This window comes from Sturnus vulgaris, chromosome W, assembly GCF_052056855.1.
Source record: "Sturnus vulgaris isolate bStuVul1 chromosome W, bStuVul1.hap1, whole genome shotgun sequence".
NCBI classification, from domain to species: Eukaryota; Metazoa; Chordata; class Aves; order Passeriformes; family Sturnidae; genus Sturnus; species Sturnus vulgaris.
Window position 1 is genome coordinate 5,245,672 of NC_142282.1, and position 17,302 is coordinate 5,262,973.

Sequence of the window (17,302 nt, forward strand, 5' to 3'; positions counted from 1 at the left end):
CCCTGGGATGGGATGGGATCCCTGGGATGGGATCCATGGTATGGGTTACTTGGGATGGGATAGGATCCCTGGGATGGGAGAGGATGGGATGGGATGGGTTGGGATGGGATGGGATCCCTGGGATGGGATGGGATCCCTGGGATGGGATCCCTGGAATGGGATGGGATCTCTGGTATGGGTTGGGATCCCTGGGATTGGATCCCTGGGATGGGATGGGATCCCTGGAATGGGATGGGATCCCTGGCAAGGGAAGGGATGGGATTCCTGGGTTGGGAATGGATAGGTTCCCTTGGATGGGACGGGATGGGATAGGATACTTGGGATGGGAACAGATGGGATGGCATCCCTGGGATGGGATGGAATCCCTGGGATGGGATAGCTGGGATGGGATTGGATCCCTGGGATGGGATGGGATCCCTGGGATGGGATGAGATCCCTGGGATGGGATCCCTCGGATGGGATAGGATCCCTGGGATGGGATGCCTGGGATGGGATGGGATGGGATGGGATGGGATGGGATGGGATGGGATGGGATGGGATGGGATGGGATGGGATGGGATGGGATGGGACGGGATGGGATGGGATAGGATGGCATGGCATGGCATGGGATCCCTGGGATGAGATGGGCTGGGATGGGATCCCTGGGATGGGATGGGATGGCATGGGATGGGATGGGATGGGATGGGATGGAATAAGATGGGATGGGATGGGTTCCATGGGATGGGATCCCTGGGATGGGATGGGATCCCTGGGATGGGATGGAATCCCTGTGATGGGATCCCGGGGATGGGATCCCTGGGATGGGATGGGATGGGATGGCATGGCATGGCATGGCATGGGATCCCTGGGATGAGATGGGCTGGGATGGGATCCCTGGGATGGGATGGGATGGGATGGGATGGGAAGGGATGGGATGGGCTGGGAAGGGATGAGTTGGGATGGGATCCTTGGGACGGGATGGGATGGGATCGGATGGGATGGGATGGGATGGAATGGGATGGGATGGGGTGGGATGGGATTGGATGGGATGGGATGCGATGCCTGGGATGGGATGGGATGGGATGGGATCCCTGGGATGGGATGGGATCCATGGGATGGGATGGGTTGTGATGGGATTGGATCCATGGGATGGGATGGGATGGGATCCCTGGGATGGGATGGGATCCATGGGATGGGATGGGTTGGGATGGGATTGGATCCATGGGATGGGATGGGATGGGATCCCAGGGATGGGAACAGATGAAATGGGATCCCTGGGATGGGATGGAATCCCTGGGATGGGATAGCTGGGATGGGATGGTATCCCTGGAATGGGATGGGATGGGATTCCTGGGATGGGATGGGATGCGATCCCTGGGATGGGATGGGATGGGATGGGATCCCTGGGATGGGATGGGATCCATGGGATGGGATGGGTTGGGATGGGATTGGATCCATGGGATGGGATGGGATGGGATCCCAGGGATGGGAACAGATGAAATGGGATCCCTGGGATGGGATGGAATCCCTGGGATGGGATAGCTGGGATGGGATGGTATCCCTGGAATGGGATGGGATGGGATTCCTGGGATGGGATGGGATGCGATCCCTGGGATGGGATGGGATGGGATGGGATCCCTGGGATGGGATGGGACGGGATCCCTGGGATGGGAAGAGATGAAATGGGATCCCCGGGATGGGATGGGATCCCTGGGATGTGATCCCTGGGATGGGATCCCTGGGATGGGATGGGATGGGATGGGATGGGATCCCTGGGATGGGAAGGGATGGGATGGAATGGGATGGGATCCCTGGGATGGGATGGGACGGGATCCCTGGGATGGGAAGAGATGAAATGGAATCCCTGGGATGGGATGGAATCCCTGGGATGGGATATCTGGGATGGGATGGGATCCCTGGGATGGAATGGGATCCCTGGGATGGGTTGGGATCCCTGGGATGGGATGGGATCCCTGGGTTGGGATCCCAGGAATGTGATCCCTCGTATGGGATGGGATCCCTGGGATGGGATGGAAACCCTGGGATGGGATCCCTGGGATGGGATGGGATCCCTGGGAAGGGATCCTGGGGATCGGATGGGATGGGATGGGATGGGATTGGTTCCCTCGGATGGGATGGGATCCCTGGGATGGGTTGGAATCCCTGGGATGGGATCCCTGGGATGGGATGGGATCCCTGGGAAGGGATCCCAGGGATGGGATGGGATGGGATGGGATGGGATGGGATGGGATGGGATGGGATCCCTGGGATGGGATGGGATCCCTGGGATGGGATGGGATGGGATCCCTGGATTGGGATGGGATCCCTGGGATGGGATCCCTGGATTGGGATGGGATCCCTGGGATGGGATCCCGGGGATGGAATGGGATGGGATGGGATCCCTGGGATGGGATGGGATCCCTGGGATGGTATGGGATCTCTGGTATGGGTTGGGCTCCCTGGGATTTGATCCCTGGGATGGGATGGGATCCCTGGAATGGGATGGGATCCCTGGAAAGGGAAGGGATGGGATTCCTGGGTTGGGAATGGATTGGATCCCTTGCATGGGACGGGGTGGGATAGGATACCTGGGAGGGGAACAGATGGGATAGGATCCCTGGGATGGGATGGAATCCCTGGGATGGGATAGCTGGGATGGGATTAGATCCCTGGGATGGGATGGGATCCCTGGGATGGGATCCCTGGGATGGGATGGGGTCCCTGGGAAGGGATCCCAGGGATGGGATGGGATGGGATGGGATGGGATGGGATGGGATGGGATGGGATGGGATGGGATCCCTGGGATGGGATGGGATCCCTGGGATGGGATGGGATGGGATCCCTGGATTGGGATGGGCTGGGATGGGATCCCTGGGATGGGATGGGAGGGGATGGGAATGGGATAGGATGGGATGGGTTGGCATGGGATGGGATGGGATCCCTGGGATGGGATGGTATCCCTGGGATGGGATGGGATCTCTGGTATGGGTTGGGATCCCTGGGATTGGATCCCTGGGATGGGATGGGATCCCTGGAATGGGATGGGATCCCTGGCAAGGGAAGGGATGGGATTCCTGGGTTGGGAATGGATGGGTTCCCTTGGATGGGACGGGATGAGATAGGATACTTTGGATGGGAACAAGTGGGATGGGATCCCTGGGATGGGACGGGATCTCTGGTATGGGTTGGGATCCCTGGGATTGGATCCCTGGGAAGGGATGGGATCCCTGGAATGGGATGGGATCCCTGGAAAGGGAAGGGATGGGATTCCTGGGTTGGGAATGGATTGGATCCCATGGATGGGAAGGGGTGGGATAGGATACCTGGGATGGGAACAGATGGGATAGGATCCCTGGGATGGGATGGAATCCCTGGGATGGGAAAGCTGGGATGGGATTGGATCCCTGGGATGGGATGGGATCCCTGGGAATGGATGGGATCCTGGGATGGGATGCCTGGGATGGGATAGGATCCCTGGGATGGGATGCCTGGGATGGGATGGGATGGGATGGGATGGGATGGGATGGGTTTGGATGGGATGGGATCCCTGGGATGGGATGGGATGGGAAGGGATGGGATGTCATGGCATGGGATTCCTGGGATGAGATGGGCTGGGATTGGATCCCTGGGATGGGATGGGATGGGAATGGGATAGGATGGGATGGGATGGGACGGCATTTCATGGGATGGGATGGGATGGGATGGGAAGGGATGGGATGGGAGGGGATGGGATCCCTGGGATAGGATCCCTGGGATGAGATGGAATACCTGGCATGAGATAGCAGGGATGATATGGGATGGGATGGGAAGGGATGGGATGGGATTGGATCCCTGGGATGGTATGGGATCCCTGGGATGGGATGCCTGGGATGGGATCCATGGGATGGGATGGGTTGGGATGGGTTGGGAACGGTTTGATGGGATCTTATGGGATCCCTGGGATGAGATGAGATGGGATTGGATCCCTGGGATGGGATGAGATGGGATCCTAGGGATGGGATCCCTGGAATGTGATCCCTCGTATGGGATGGGGTCCCTGGGATGGAATGGAATCCCTGGGATGGGATGGGATGGGATGTGTTTGGATGGGATGGGATCTCTGGGATGGGATGGGATGGGATGGCATGGCATGGCATGGGATCCCTGGGATGAGATGGGCTGTGATGGGATCCCTGGGATGGGATGGGATGGGATGGGATGGGATGGGATGGGATGGGATGGAATGGGATGGGATGGGATGGGATGGGATGGGATGGGAATGGGATAGGATGGGATGGGTTGGGATGGGATCCCTGGGATGGGATGGGATGGGATGGCATGGGATGGGATGGGTTGGGATGGGATAGGATCCCTGGGATGGGATGGGATGGGATCCCTGCTATGGGATGGGATGGGATCCCTGCTATGGGATGGGATGGGACCCCTGCGCTGGGATGGGATGGGATCCCTGGGATGGGATACCTGGGATGGGTTCGGATGGGATTGGATGGGATGGGATGGGATCCCTGGGATGGGTTGGGATCCCTGGGATGGGATGTGTTCACTGGGATGGGATGGGATGGGTTTGGATGGGATGGGATCCCTGGGATGGGATGGGATGGCATGGCATGGGATCCCTGGGATGAGATGGGATGGGATGGGATGGGATGGGTTTGGATGGGATGGGATCCCTGGGATGGGATGGGATGGGATGGGATGGCATGGCATGGGATCCCTGGGATGAGATGGGCTGGGATGGGATACCTGGGATGGGATGGGATGGGATGAGATGGGATCCCTGGGATGGGATAGGATCCCTGGGATCCCTGCGCTGGGATGGGATGGGATGGGATGGGTTTGGATGGGATGGGATCCCTGGGATGGGATGGGATGGGATGGCATGGCATGGGATCCCTGGGATGAGATGGGCTGGGATGGGATCCCTGGGATGGGATGGGATGGGATGGGAATGGGATAGGATGGGATGGGTTGCGATGGGATGGGATGGGATCCCTGGAATGGGATGGGATCCCTGGGATGGGATGGGATGGTATCCCTGGGATGGGATTAGTTGGAATGGGATGCCTGGGATGGGATGGAATACCTGGCATGAGATAGCAGGGATGATTGGGATGGGATGGGACGGGATGGGATGGGATGGGATGGGATGGGATCCCTGGGATGGTATGTGATCCCTGGGATGGGATCCCTGGGATGGGATCCATGGGATGGGATGGGTTGGGATGGGTTGGGAACCGTTTGATGGGATCTTATGGGATCCCTGTGATGAGATGGGATGGGATTGGATCCCTGGGATGGGATGAGATGGGATCCTAGGGATGGGATCCCTGGAATGTGACCCCTCGTATGGGATGGGATCCCTGGGATGGGATGGAATCCCTGGGATGGGATCCCTGGGATGGGATGGGATGGGATGGGATGGGATGGGATGGGATGGGATGGGATGGAATGGGATGGGAAGGGATGGGATGGGATGGGCTGGGAAGGGATGGGATGGGATCCCTGGGATGGGATGGGATCCCTGGGACGGCATGGGATGGGATGGGATGGGTTGGGATGGGATGGGATGGGATGGGATGGAATGGAATGGAATGGGATGGGATGGGATCCCTGGGATGGGATGGGATCCCTGGGACGGCATGGGATGGGATGGGATGGGTAGGGATGGGATGGGATGGGATGGGATGGGATGGGATGGGATGGAATGGAATGGAATGGGATGGGATGGGGTGGGATGGGATTGGATGGGATGGGATGCGATCCCTGGGATGGGATGGGATGGGATGGGATCCCTGGCATGGGAGGGGATCCCTGGAAAGGGAAGGGATGGGATTCCTGGGTTGGGAATGGATTGGATCCCTTGGATGGAACGGGATGGGATAGGATACCTGGGATGGGAACAGATGGGATAGGATCCCTGGGATGGGATGGAATCCCTGGGATGGGATGTGATAGCTGGGATGGGTTGGGATCCCTGGGATGGGATAGGATCCCTGGGATCCCTGCGCTGGGATGGGATGGGATGGGATGGGATGGGTTTGGATGGGATGGGATCTCTGGGATGGGATGGGATGGGATGGGATGGCATGGCATGGGATGCCTGGGATGAGATGGGCTGGGATGGGATCCCTGGGATGGGATGGGATGGGATGGGATAGGAATGGGATAGGATGGGATGGGTTGCGATGGGATGGGATGGGATGGGATCCCTGGAATGGGATGGGATCCCTGGGATGGGATGGGATGGTATCCCTGGGATGGGAGTGGTTGGAATGGGATCCCTGGGATGGGATGGAATACCTGGCATGAGATAGCAGGGATGACTGGGATGGGATTGGATGGGATGGGATGGGATGGGATGGGATCCCTGCTATGGGATGGGATGGGATCCCTGCTATGGGATGGGATGGGATCCCTGCGCTGGGATGGGATGTGTTGCCTGGGATGGGATACCTGGCATGGTTTTGGATGGGATTGGATGGGATGGGATGGGATCCCTGGGATGGGATGGGATCCCTGGGATGGGATGTGTTCACTGGGATGGGATGGAATCCCTGGAATGGGATGGGATGGTATTCCTGGGATGGGATGGGATCCCTGGAATGGGATTCCTGGGATGGGATCCGTGGGTTGGGATCGAATCCCTGGGATGGCATCCGTGAGATGGGATGGGATCTCTGACATGGGATCCCTGGCATGGGATGTGATCCCTGGCATGAGATGGGATCCCTGGGATGGGAAGGGATGGGATGGGAAGGGATGGGATTGGATGGGATCCCTGGGATGGGATGGGATCCCTGGGATGGGATGGGATCCCTGTGATGGGATGGGATGGTATCCCTGGGATGGGATTGGTTGGGATGGGATCCCTGGGATTGGATGGAATATCTGGCATGAGATAGCAGGGATGATATGGGATGGGATGGGATGGGATGGGATGGGATGGGATGGGATGGGATGGGATGGGATGGGATGGGATGGGATGGGATGGGATCCCTGCTATGGGATGAGATGGGATACCTGCTATGGGATGGGACGGGACCCCTGCGCTGGGATGGGATGGGATCCCTGGGATGGGATACCTGGGATGGTTTCGGATGGGATTGGATGGGATGGGATGGGATCCCTGGGATGGCTTGGGATCCCTGGTATGGGGTTGTGTTCACTGGGATGGGATGGGATGGGTTTGGATGGGATGGGATCCCTGGGATGGGATGGGATGGCATGGCATGGGATCCCTGGGATGAGATGGGATGGGATGGGATCCCTGGTATGGGATGGGATGGGATGGTATGGGATGGGATGGGATGGGATCGGATGGGATCCCTGCTATGGGATGGGATTGGATCTTTGCTATGGGATGGGATGGGATGGGATCCCTGCGCTGGGATGGAATGCGATCCCTGGGATGGGATACCTGGGATGGGTTCGGATGGGATTGGATGGGATGGGATGGGATCCCTTGGATGGGATGGAATCCCTGGAATGGGATGGGATGGGATTCCTGGGATGGGATGGGATGGGATGGGATGGGATAGGATGGGATGGGATGGGACGGCATTTGATGGGATGGGATGGGATGGGATGGGATGGGATGGGATGGGATGGGATGGGATGGGATGGGATGGGATGGGTTGGGATCCCTGGGATGGGATGGGATCCCTGGATTGGGATGGGATCCCTGGGATGGGATCCCGGGGATGGGATGGGAATGGATGGGATCCCTGGGATGGGATGGGATACCTGGGATTGGATGGGATCCCTGGGATGGGATGGGATCCGTGGGATGGGATGGGATGGGATCTCTGGGATGGGATCCCTGGGATGGGATGGGATCTCTGGTATGGGTTGGGATCCCTGGGATTGGATCCCTGGGACGGGATGGGATCCCTGGCATGGGAGGGGATCCCTGGAAAGGGAAGGGATGGGATTCCTGGGTTGGGAATGGATTGGATCCCTTGGATGGAACGGGATGGGATAGGATACCTGGGATGGGAACAGATGGGATAGGATCCCTGGGATGGGATGGAATCCCTGGGATGGGATGTGATAGCTGGGATGGGTTGGGATCCCTGGGATGGGATAGGATCCCTGGGATCCCTGCGCTGGGATGGGATGGGATGGGATGGGATGGGATGGGTTTGGATGGGATGGGATCTCTGGGATGGGATGGGATGGGATGGCATGGCATGGGATCCCTGGGATGAGATGGGCTGGGATGGGATCCCTGGGATGGGATGGGATGGGATAGGAATGGGATAGGATGGGATGGGTTGCGATGGGATGGGATGGGATGGGATCCCTGGAATGGGATGGGATCCCTGGGATGGGATGGGATGGTATCCCTGGGATGGGAGTGGTTGGAATGGGATCCCTGGGATGGGATGGAATACCTGGCATGAGATAGCAGGGATGACTGGGATGGGATTGGATGGGATGGGATGGGATGGGATCCCTGCTATGGGATGGGATGGGATCCCTGCTATGGGATGGGATGGGATCCCTGCGCTGGGATGGGATGGGATGCCTGGGATGGGATACCTGGCATGGTTTCGGATGGGATTGGATGGGATGGGATGGGATCCCTGGGATGGGATGGGATCCCTGGGATGGGATGTGTTCACTGGGATGGGATGGAATCCCTGGAATGGGATGGGATGGTATTCCTGGGATGGGATGGGATCCCTGGAATGGGATTCCTGGGATGGGATCCGTGGGTTGGGATCGAATCCCTGGGATGGCATCCGTGAGATGGGATGGGATCTCTGACATGGGATCCCTGGCATAGGATGTGATCCCTGGCATGAGATGGGATCCCTGGGATGGGAAGGGATGGGATGGGAAGGGATGGGATTGGATGGGATCCCTGGGATGGGATGGGATCCCTGGGATGGGATGGGATCCCTGTGATGGGATGGGATGGTATCCCTGGGATGGGATTGGTTGGGATGGGATCCCTGGGATTGGATGGAATATCTGGCATGAGATAGCAGGGATGATATGGGATGGGATGGGATGGGATGGGATGGGATGGGATGGGATGGGATGGGATGGGATGGGATGGGATGGGATCCCTGCTATGGGATGAGATGGGATACCTGCTATGGGATGGGACGGGACCCCTGCGCTGGGATGGGATGGGATCCCTGGGATGGGATACCTGGGATGGTTTCGGATGGGATTGGATGGGATGGGATGGGATCCCTGGGATGGCTTGGGATCCCTGGTATGGGGTTGTGTTCACTGGGATGGGATGGGATGGGTTTGGATGGGATGGGATCCCTGGGATGGGATGGGATGGCATGGCATGGGATCCCTGGGATGAGATGGGATGGGATGGGATCCCTGGTATGGGATGGGATGGGATGGGATGGGATGGGATGGGATGGTATGGGATGGGATGGGATGGGATGGGATGGGATCCCTGCGCTGGGATGGAATGCGATCCCTGGGATGGGATACCTGGGATGGGTTCGGATGGGATTGGATGGGATGGGATGGGATCCCTTGGATGGGATGGAATCCCTGGAATGGGATGGGATGGGATTCCTGGGATGGGATGGGATGGGATCCCTGCGCTGGGATGGGATGGGATGGGATGGGATGGGATGGGTTTGGATGGGATGGGATCCCTGGGATGGGATGGGATGGGATGGGATGGCATGGCTTGGGAACACTGGGATGAGATGGGCTGGGATGGGATCCCTGGGATGGGATGGGATGGGATGGGATCCCTGGAATGGGATGTGATCCGTGGGATGGGATGGGATGGTATCCCTGGGATGGGATTGGTTGGGATGGGATGGGATGGGATGGGATGGGATGGGATGGGATGGGATCCCTGGGATGGGATGGGATGGGATGGGATCCCTGGGATGGCAGGGGATCCCTGGGATGGGAGCAGATCCCTGGGATGGGATGGGATGGAATGGGATGGGATGGGATGGGATGGGATAGGATGGGATGGGATGGGACGGCATTTGATGGGATGGGATGGGATGGGATGGGATGGGATGGGATGGGTTGGGATCCCTGGGATGGGATCCCTGGGATGGGATCCCGGCGATGGGATGGGATGGGATGGGATCCGTGGGATGGGATGGGATGGGATCTCTGGGATGGGATCCCTGGGATGGGATGGGATCTCTGGTATGGGTTGGGATCCCTGGGATTGGATCCCTGGGACGGGATGGGATCCCTGGCATGGGGGGGGATCCCTGGAAAGGGAAGGGATGGGATTCCTGGGTTGGGAATGGATTGGATCCCTTGGATGGAACGGGATGGTATAGGATACCTGGGATGGGAACAGATGGGATAGGATCCCTGGCATGGGATGGAATCCCTGGGATGGGATGGGATAGCTGGGATGAGATGGGATCCCTGGGATGGGATGGGTTGGGATCCCTGGGATGGGATGGGATCCCTTGAAAGGGAAGGGATGGGATTCCTGGGTTGGGAATGGATGGGATCCCTTGGATGGGACGGGATGGGATGGGATGGGATGGGAATGGGATAGGATAGGATGGGATGGGATGGGATGGGATGTGTTTGGATGGGATGGGATCCCTGGGATGGGATGGGATGGGATGGGATGGGAATGGGATAGGATGGGATGGGTTGGGATGGGATGGGATGGGATCCCTGGGATGGGATGGGATCCCTGGGATGGGATGGGATGGTATCCCTGGGATGGGATTGGTGGGGATGGGATCCCTGGGATGGGATCCCTGGGATTGGATCCATGGGATGGGATGGGTTGGGAACCGTTTGATGGGATCTTATGGGATCCCTGGGATGAGATGGGATGGGATTCCTGGGATGGGATGGGATGGGATCCCCGGAATGGGATTCCTGGGGTGGGATGGGATCCCTGGGTTGGGATCGAATCCCTGGGATGGCATCCGTGAGATGGGATGGGATCTCTGACATGGGATCCCTGGGATGGTATGTGATCCCTGGGATGGGATCCCTGGGATGGGGTCCATGGGATGGGATGGCTTGGGATGGGTTGGGAACCGTTTGATGGGATCTTATGGGATCCCTGTGATGAGATGGGATGGGATTGGATCCCTGGGATGGGATGAGATGGGATCCTAGGGATGGGATCCCTGGAATGTGACCCCTCGTATGGGATGGGATCCCTGGGATGGGATGGAATCCCTGGGATGGGATCCCTGGGATGGGATGGGATGGGATGGGATGGGATGGGATGGGATGGGATGGGATGGGATGGGATGGGATGGAATGGGATGGGAAGGGATGGGATGGGCTGGGAAGGGATGGGATGGGATCCCTGGGATGGGATGGGATCCCTGGGACGGCATGGGATGGGATGGGATGGGTTGGGATGGGATGGGATGGGATGGGATGGGATGGAATGGAATGGAATGGAATGGAATGGAATGGAATGGGATGGGATGGGGTGGGATGGGATTGGATGGGATGGGATGCGATCCCTGGGATGGGATGGGATGGGATGGGATGGGATGGGATGGGATGGGATGGGATGGTACGGCATTTGATGGGATGGGATGGGATGGGATGGGATGGGATCCCTGGGATGGGATCCCTGGGATGGGATGGGATCCCTGGGATGGGATGGGATGGTATCCCTGGGATGGAATTGGTTGGGATGGGATCCCTGGGATGGGATGGAATACCTGGCATGAGATAGCAGGGATGATATGGGATGGGATGGGATGGGATGGGATGGGATGGGATGGGATGGGATGGGATGGGATGGGATCCCTGCTATGGGATGGGATGGGATCCCTGCTATGGGATGGGATGGGACCCCTGCGCTGGGATGGGATGGGATCCCTAGGATGGGATGCCTGGGATGGGATCCATGGGATGGGATGGGTTGGGATGGGTTGGGAACGGTTTGATGGGATCTTATGGGATCCCTGGGATGAGATGGGATGGGATTGGATCCCTGGGATGGGATGAGATGGGATCCTAGGGATGGGATCCCTGGAATGTGATCCCTCGTATGGGATGGGGTCCCTGGGATGGAATGGAATCCCTGGGATGGGATGGGATGGGTTTGGATGGGATGGGATCTCTGGGATGGGATGGGATGGGATGGGATGGCATGGCATGGCATGGGATCCCTGGGATGAGATGGGCTGTGATGGGATCCCTGGGATGGGATGGGATGGGATGGGATGGGATGGGATGGGATGGGATGGGATGGGATCTCTGGGATGGGATCCCTGGGATGGGATGGGATCTCTGGTATGGGTTGGGATCCCTGGGATTGGATCCCTGGGACGGGATGGGATCCCTGGCATGGGAGGGGATCCCTGGAAAGGGAAGGGATGGGATTCCTGGGTTGGGAATGGATTGGATCCCTTGGATGGAACGGGATGGGATAGGATACCTGGGATGGGAACAGATGGGATAGGATCCCTGGGATGGGAGGGAATCCCTGGGATGGGATGTGATAGCTGGGATGGGTTGGGATCCCTGGGATGGGATAGGATCCCTGGGATCCCTGCGCTGGGATGGGATGGGATGGGATGGGATGGGATGGGATGGGATGGGTTTGGATGGGATGGGATCTCTGGGATGGGATGGGATGGGATGGCATGGCATGGGATCCCTGGGATGAGATGGGCTGGGATGGGATCCCTGGGATGGGATGGGATGGGATAGGAATGGGATAGGATGGGATGGGTTGCGATGGGATGGGATGGGATGGGATCCCTGGAATGGGATGGGATCCCTGGGATGGGATGGGATGGTATCCCTGGGATGGGAGTGGTTGGAATGGGATCCCTGGGATGGAATGGAATACCTGGCATGAGATAGCAGGGATGACTGGGATGGGATTGGATGGGATGGGATGGGATGGGATCCCTGCTATGGGATGGGATGGGATCCCTGCTATGGGATGGGATGGGATCCCTGCGCTGGGATGGGATGGGATGCCTGGGATGGGATACCTGGCATGGTTTCGGATGGGATTGGATGGGATGGGATGGGATCCCTGGGATGGGATGGGATCCCTGGGATGGGATGTGTTCACTGGGATGGGATGGAATCCCTGGAATGGGATGGGATGGTATTCCTGGGATGGGATGGGATCCCTGGAATGGGATTCCTGGGATGGGATCCGTGGGTTGGGATCGAATCCCTGGGATGGCATCCGTGAGATGGGATGGGATCTCTGACATGGGATCCCTGGCATAGGATGTGATCCCTGGCATGAGATGGGATCCCTGGGATGGGAAGGGATGGGATGGGAAGGGATGGGATTGGATGGGATCCCTGGGATGGGATGGGATCCCTGGGATGGGATGGGATCCCTGTGATGGGATGGGATGGTATCCCTGGGACGGGATTGGTTGGGATGGGATCCCTGGGATTGGATGGAATATCTGGCATGAGATAGCAGGGATGATATGGGATGGGATGGGATGGGATGGGATGGGATGGGATGGGATGGGATGGGATGGGATGGGATGGGATGGGATCCCTGCTATGGGATGAGATGGGATACCTGCTATGGGATGGGACGGGACCCCTGCGCTGGGATGGGATGGGATCCCTGGGATGGGATACCTGGGATGGTTTCGGATGGGATTGGATGGGATGGGATGGGATCCCTGGGATGGCTTGGGATCCCTCGTATGGGGTTGTGTTCACTGGGATGGGATGGGATGGGTTTGGATGGGATGGGATCCCTGGGATGGGATGGGATGGCATGGCATGGGATCCCTGGGATGAGATGGGATCGGATGGGATCCCTGGTATGGGATGGGATGGGATGGGATGGGATGGGATGGGATGGTATGGGATGGGATGGGATGGGATGGGATGGGATCCCTGCGCTGGGATGGAATGCGATCCCTGGGATGGGATACCTGGGATGGGTTCGGATGGGATTGGATGGGATGGGATGGGATCCCTTGGATGGGATGGAATCCCTGGAATGGGATGGGATGGGATTCCTGGGATGGGATGGGATGGGATGGGATCCCTGCGCTGGGATGGGATGGGATGGGATGGGATGGGTTTGGATGGGATGGGATCCCTGGGATGGGATGGGATGGGATGGGATGGCATGGCTTGGGAACACTGGGATGAGATGGGCTGGGATGGGATCCCTGGGATGGGATGGGATGGGATGGGAATGGGATAGGATGGGATGGGTTGCGATGGGATGGGATGGGATGGGATCCCTGGAATGGGATGTGATCCGTGGGATGGGATGGGATGGTATCCCTGGGATGGGATTGGTTGGGATGGGATGGGATGGGATGGGATGGGATGGGATGGGATCCCTGGGATGGGATGGGATGGGATGGGATCCCTGGGATGGCAGGGGATCCCTGGGATGGGAGCAGATCCCTGGGATGGGATGGGATGGAATGGGATGGGATGGGATGGGATGGGATAGGATGGGATGGGATGGGACGGCATTTGATGGGATGGGATGGGATGGGATGGGATGGGATGGGATGGGATGGGATGGGATGGGTTGGGATCCCTGGGATGGGATCCCTGGGATGGGATCCCGGCGATGGGATGGGATGGGATGGGATCCGTGGGATGGGATGGGATGGGATCTCTGGGATGGGATCCCTGGGATGGGATGGGATCTCTGGTATGGGTTGGGATCCCTGGGATTGGATCCCTGGGACGGGATGGGATCCCTGGCATGGGGGGGGATCCCTGGAAAGGGAAGGGATGGGATTCCTGGGTTGGGAATGGATTGGATCCCTTGGATGGAACGGGATGGTATAGGATACCTGGGATGGGAACAGATGGGATAGGATCCCTGGCATGGGATGGAATCCCTGGGATGGGATGGGATAGCTGGGATGAGATGGGATCCCTGGGATGGGATGGGTTGGGATCCCTGGGATGGGATGGGATCCCTTGAAAGGGAAGGGATGGGATTCCTGGGTTGGGAATGGATGGGATCCCTTGGATGGGACGGGATGGGATGGGATGGGATGGGAATGGGATAGGATGGGATGGGATGGGATGGGATGGGATGTGTTTGGATGGGATGGGATCCCTGGGATGGGATGGGATGGGATGGGAATGGGATAGGATGGGATGGGTTGGGATGGGATGGGATGGGATCCCTGGGATGGGATGGGATCCCTGGGATGGGATGGGATGGTATCCCTGGGATGGGATTGGTGGGGATGGGATCCCTGGGATGGGATCCCTGGGATTGGATCCATGGGATGGGATGGGTTGGGAACCGTTTGATGGGATCTTATGGGATCCCTGGGATGAGATGGGATGGGATTCCTGGGATGGGATGGGATGGGATCCCTGGAATGGGATTCCTGGGGTGGGATGGGATCCCTGGGTTGGGATCGAATCCCTGGGATGGCATCCGTGAGATGGGATGGGATCTCTGACATGGGATCCCTGGGATGGTATGTGATCCCTGGGATGGGATCCCTGGGATGGGGTCCATGGGATGGGATGGCTTGGGATGGGTTGGGAACCGTTTGATGGGATCTTATGGGATCCCTGTGATGAGATGGGATGGGATTGGATCCCTGGGATGGGATGAGATGGGATCCTAGGGATGGGATCCCTGGAATGTGACCCCTCGTATGGGATGGGATCCCTGGGATGGGATGGAATCCCTGGGATGGGATCCCTGGGATGGGATGGGATGGGATGGGATGGGATGGGATGGGATGGGATGGGATGGGATGGAATGGGATGGGAAGGGATGGGATGGGCTGGGAAGGGATGGGATGGGATCCCTGGGATGGGATGGGATCCCTGGGACGGCATGGGATGGGATGGGATGGGTTGGGATGGGATGGGATGGGATGGGATGGGATGGGATGGAATGGAATGGAATGGAATGGAATGGAATGGAATGGAATGGGATGGGATGGGGTGGGATGGGATTGGATGGGATGGGATGCGATCCCTGGGATGGGATGGGATGGGATGGGATGGGATGGGATGGGATGGTACGGCATTTGATGGGATGGGATGGGATCCCTTGGATGGGATGGAATCCCTGGAATGGGATGGGATGGGATTCCTGGGATGGGATGGGATGGGATCCCTGCGCTGGGATGGGATGGGATGGGATGGGATGGGATGGGTTTGGATGGGATGGGATCCCTGGGATGGGATGGGATGGGATGGGATGGCATGGCTTGGGAACACTGGGATGAGATGGGCTGGGATGGGATCCCTGGGATGGGATGGGATGGGATGGGATCCCTGGAATGGGATGTGATCCGTGGGATGGGATGGGATGGTATCCCTGGGATGGGATTGGTTGGGATGGGATGGGATGGGATGGGATGGGATGGGATGGGATGGGATCCCTGGGATGGGATGGGATGGGATGGGATCCCTGGGATGGCAGGGGATCCCTGGGATGGGAGCAGATCCCTGGGATGGGATGGGATGGAATGGGATGGGATGGGATGGGATAGGATGGGATGGGATGGGACGGCATTTGATGGGATGGGATGGGATGGGATGGGATGGGATGGGATGGGTTGGGATCCCTGGGATGGGATCCCTGGGATGGGATCCCGGCGATGGGATGGGATGGGATGGGATCCGTGGGATGGGATGGGATGGGATCTCTGGGATGGGATCCCTGGGATGGGATGGGATCTCTGGTATGGGTTGGGATCCCTGGGATTGGATCCCTGGGACGGGATGGGATCCCTGGCATGGGGGGGGATCCCTGGAAAGGGAAGGGATGGGATTCCTGGGTTGGGAATGGATTGGATCCCTTGGATGGAACGGGATGGTATAGGATACCTGGGATGGGAACAGATGGGATAGGATCCCTGGCATGGGATGGAATCCCTGGGATGGGATGGGATAGCTGGGATGAGATGGGATCCCTGGGATGGGATGGGTTGGGATCCCTGGGATGGGATGGGATCCCTTGAAAGGGAAGGGATGGGATTCCTGGGTTGGGAATGGATGGGATCCCTTGGATGGGACGGGATGGGATGGGATGGGATGGGAATGGGATAGGATAGGATGGGATGGGATGGGATGGGATGTGTTTGGATGGGATGGGATCCCTGGGATGGGATGGGATGGGATGGGATGGGAATGGGATAGGATGGGATGGGTTGGGATGGGATGGGATGGGATCCCTGGGATGGGATGGGATCCCTGGGATGGGATGGGATGGTATCCCTGGGATGGGATTGGTGGGGATGGGATCCCTGGGATGGGATCCCTGGGATTGGATCCATGGGATGGGATGGGTTGGGAACCGTTTGATGGGATCTTATGGGATCCCTGGGATGAGATGGGATGGGATTCCTGGGATGGGATGGGATGGGATCCCCGGAATGGG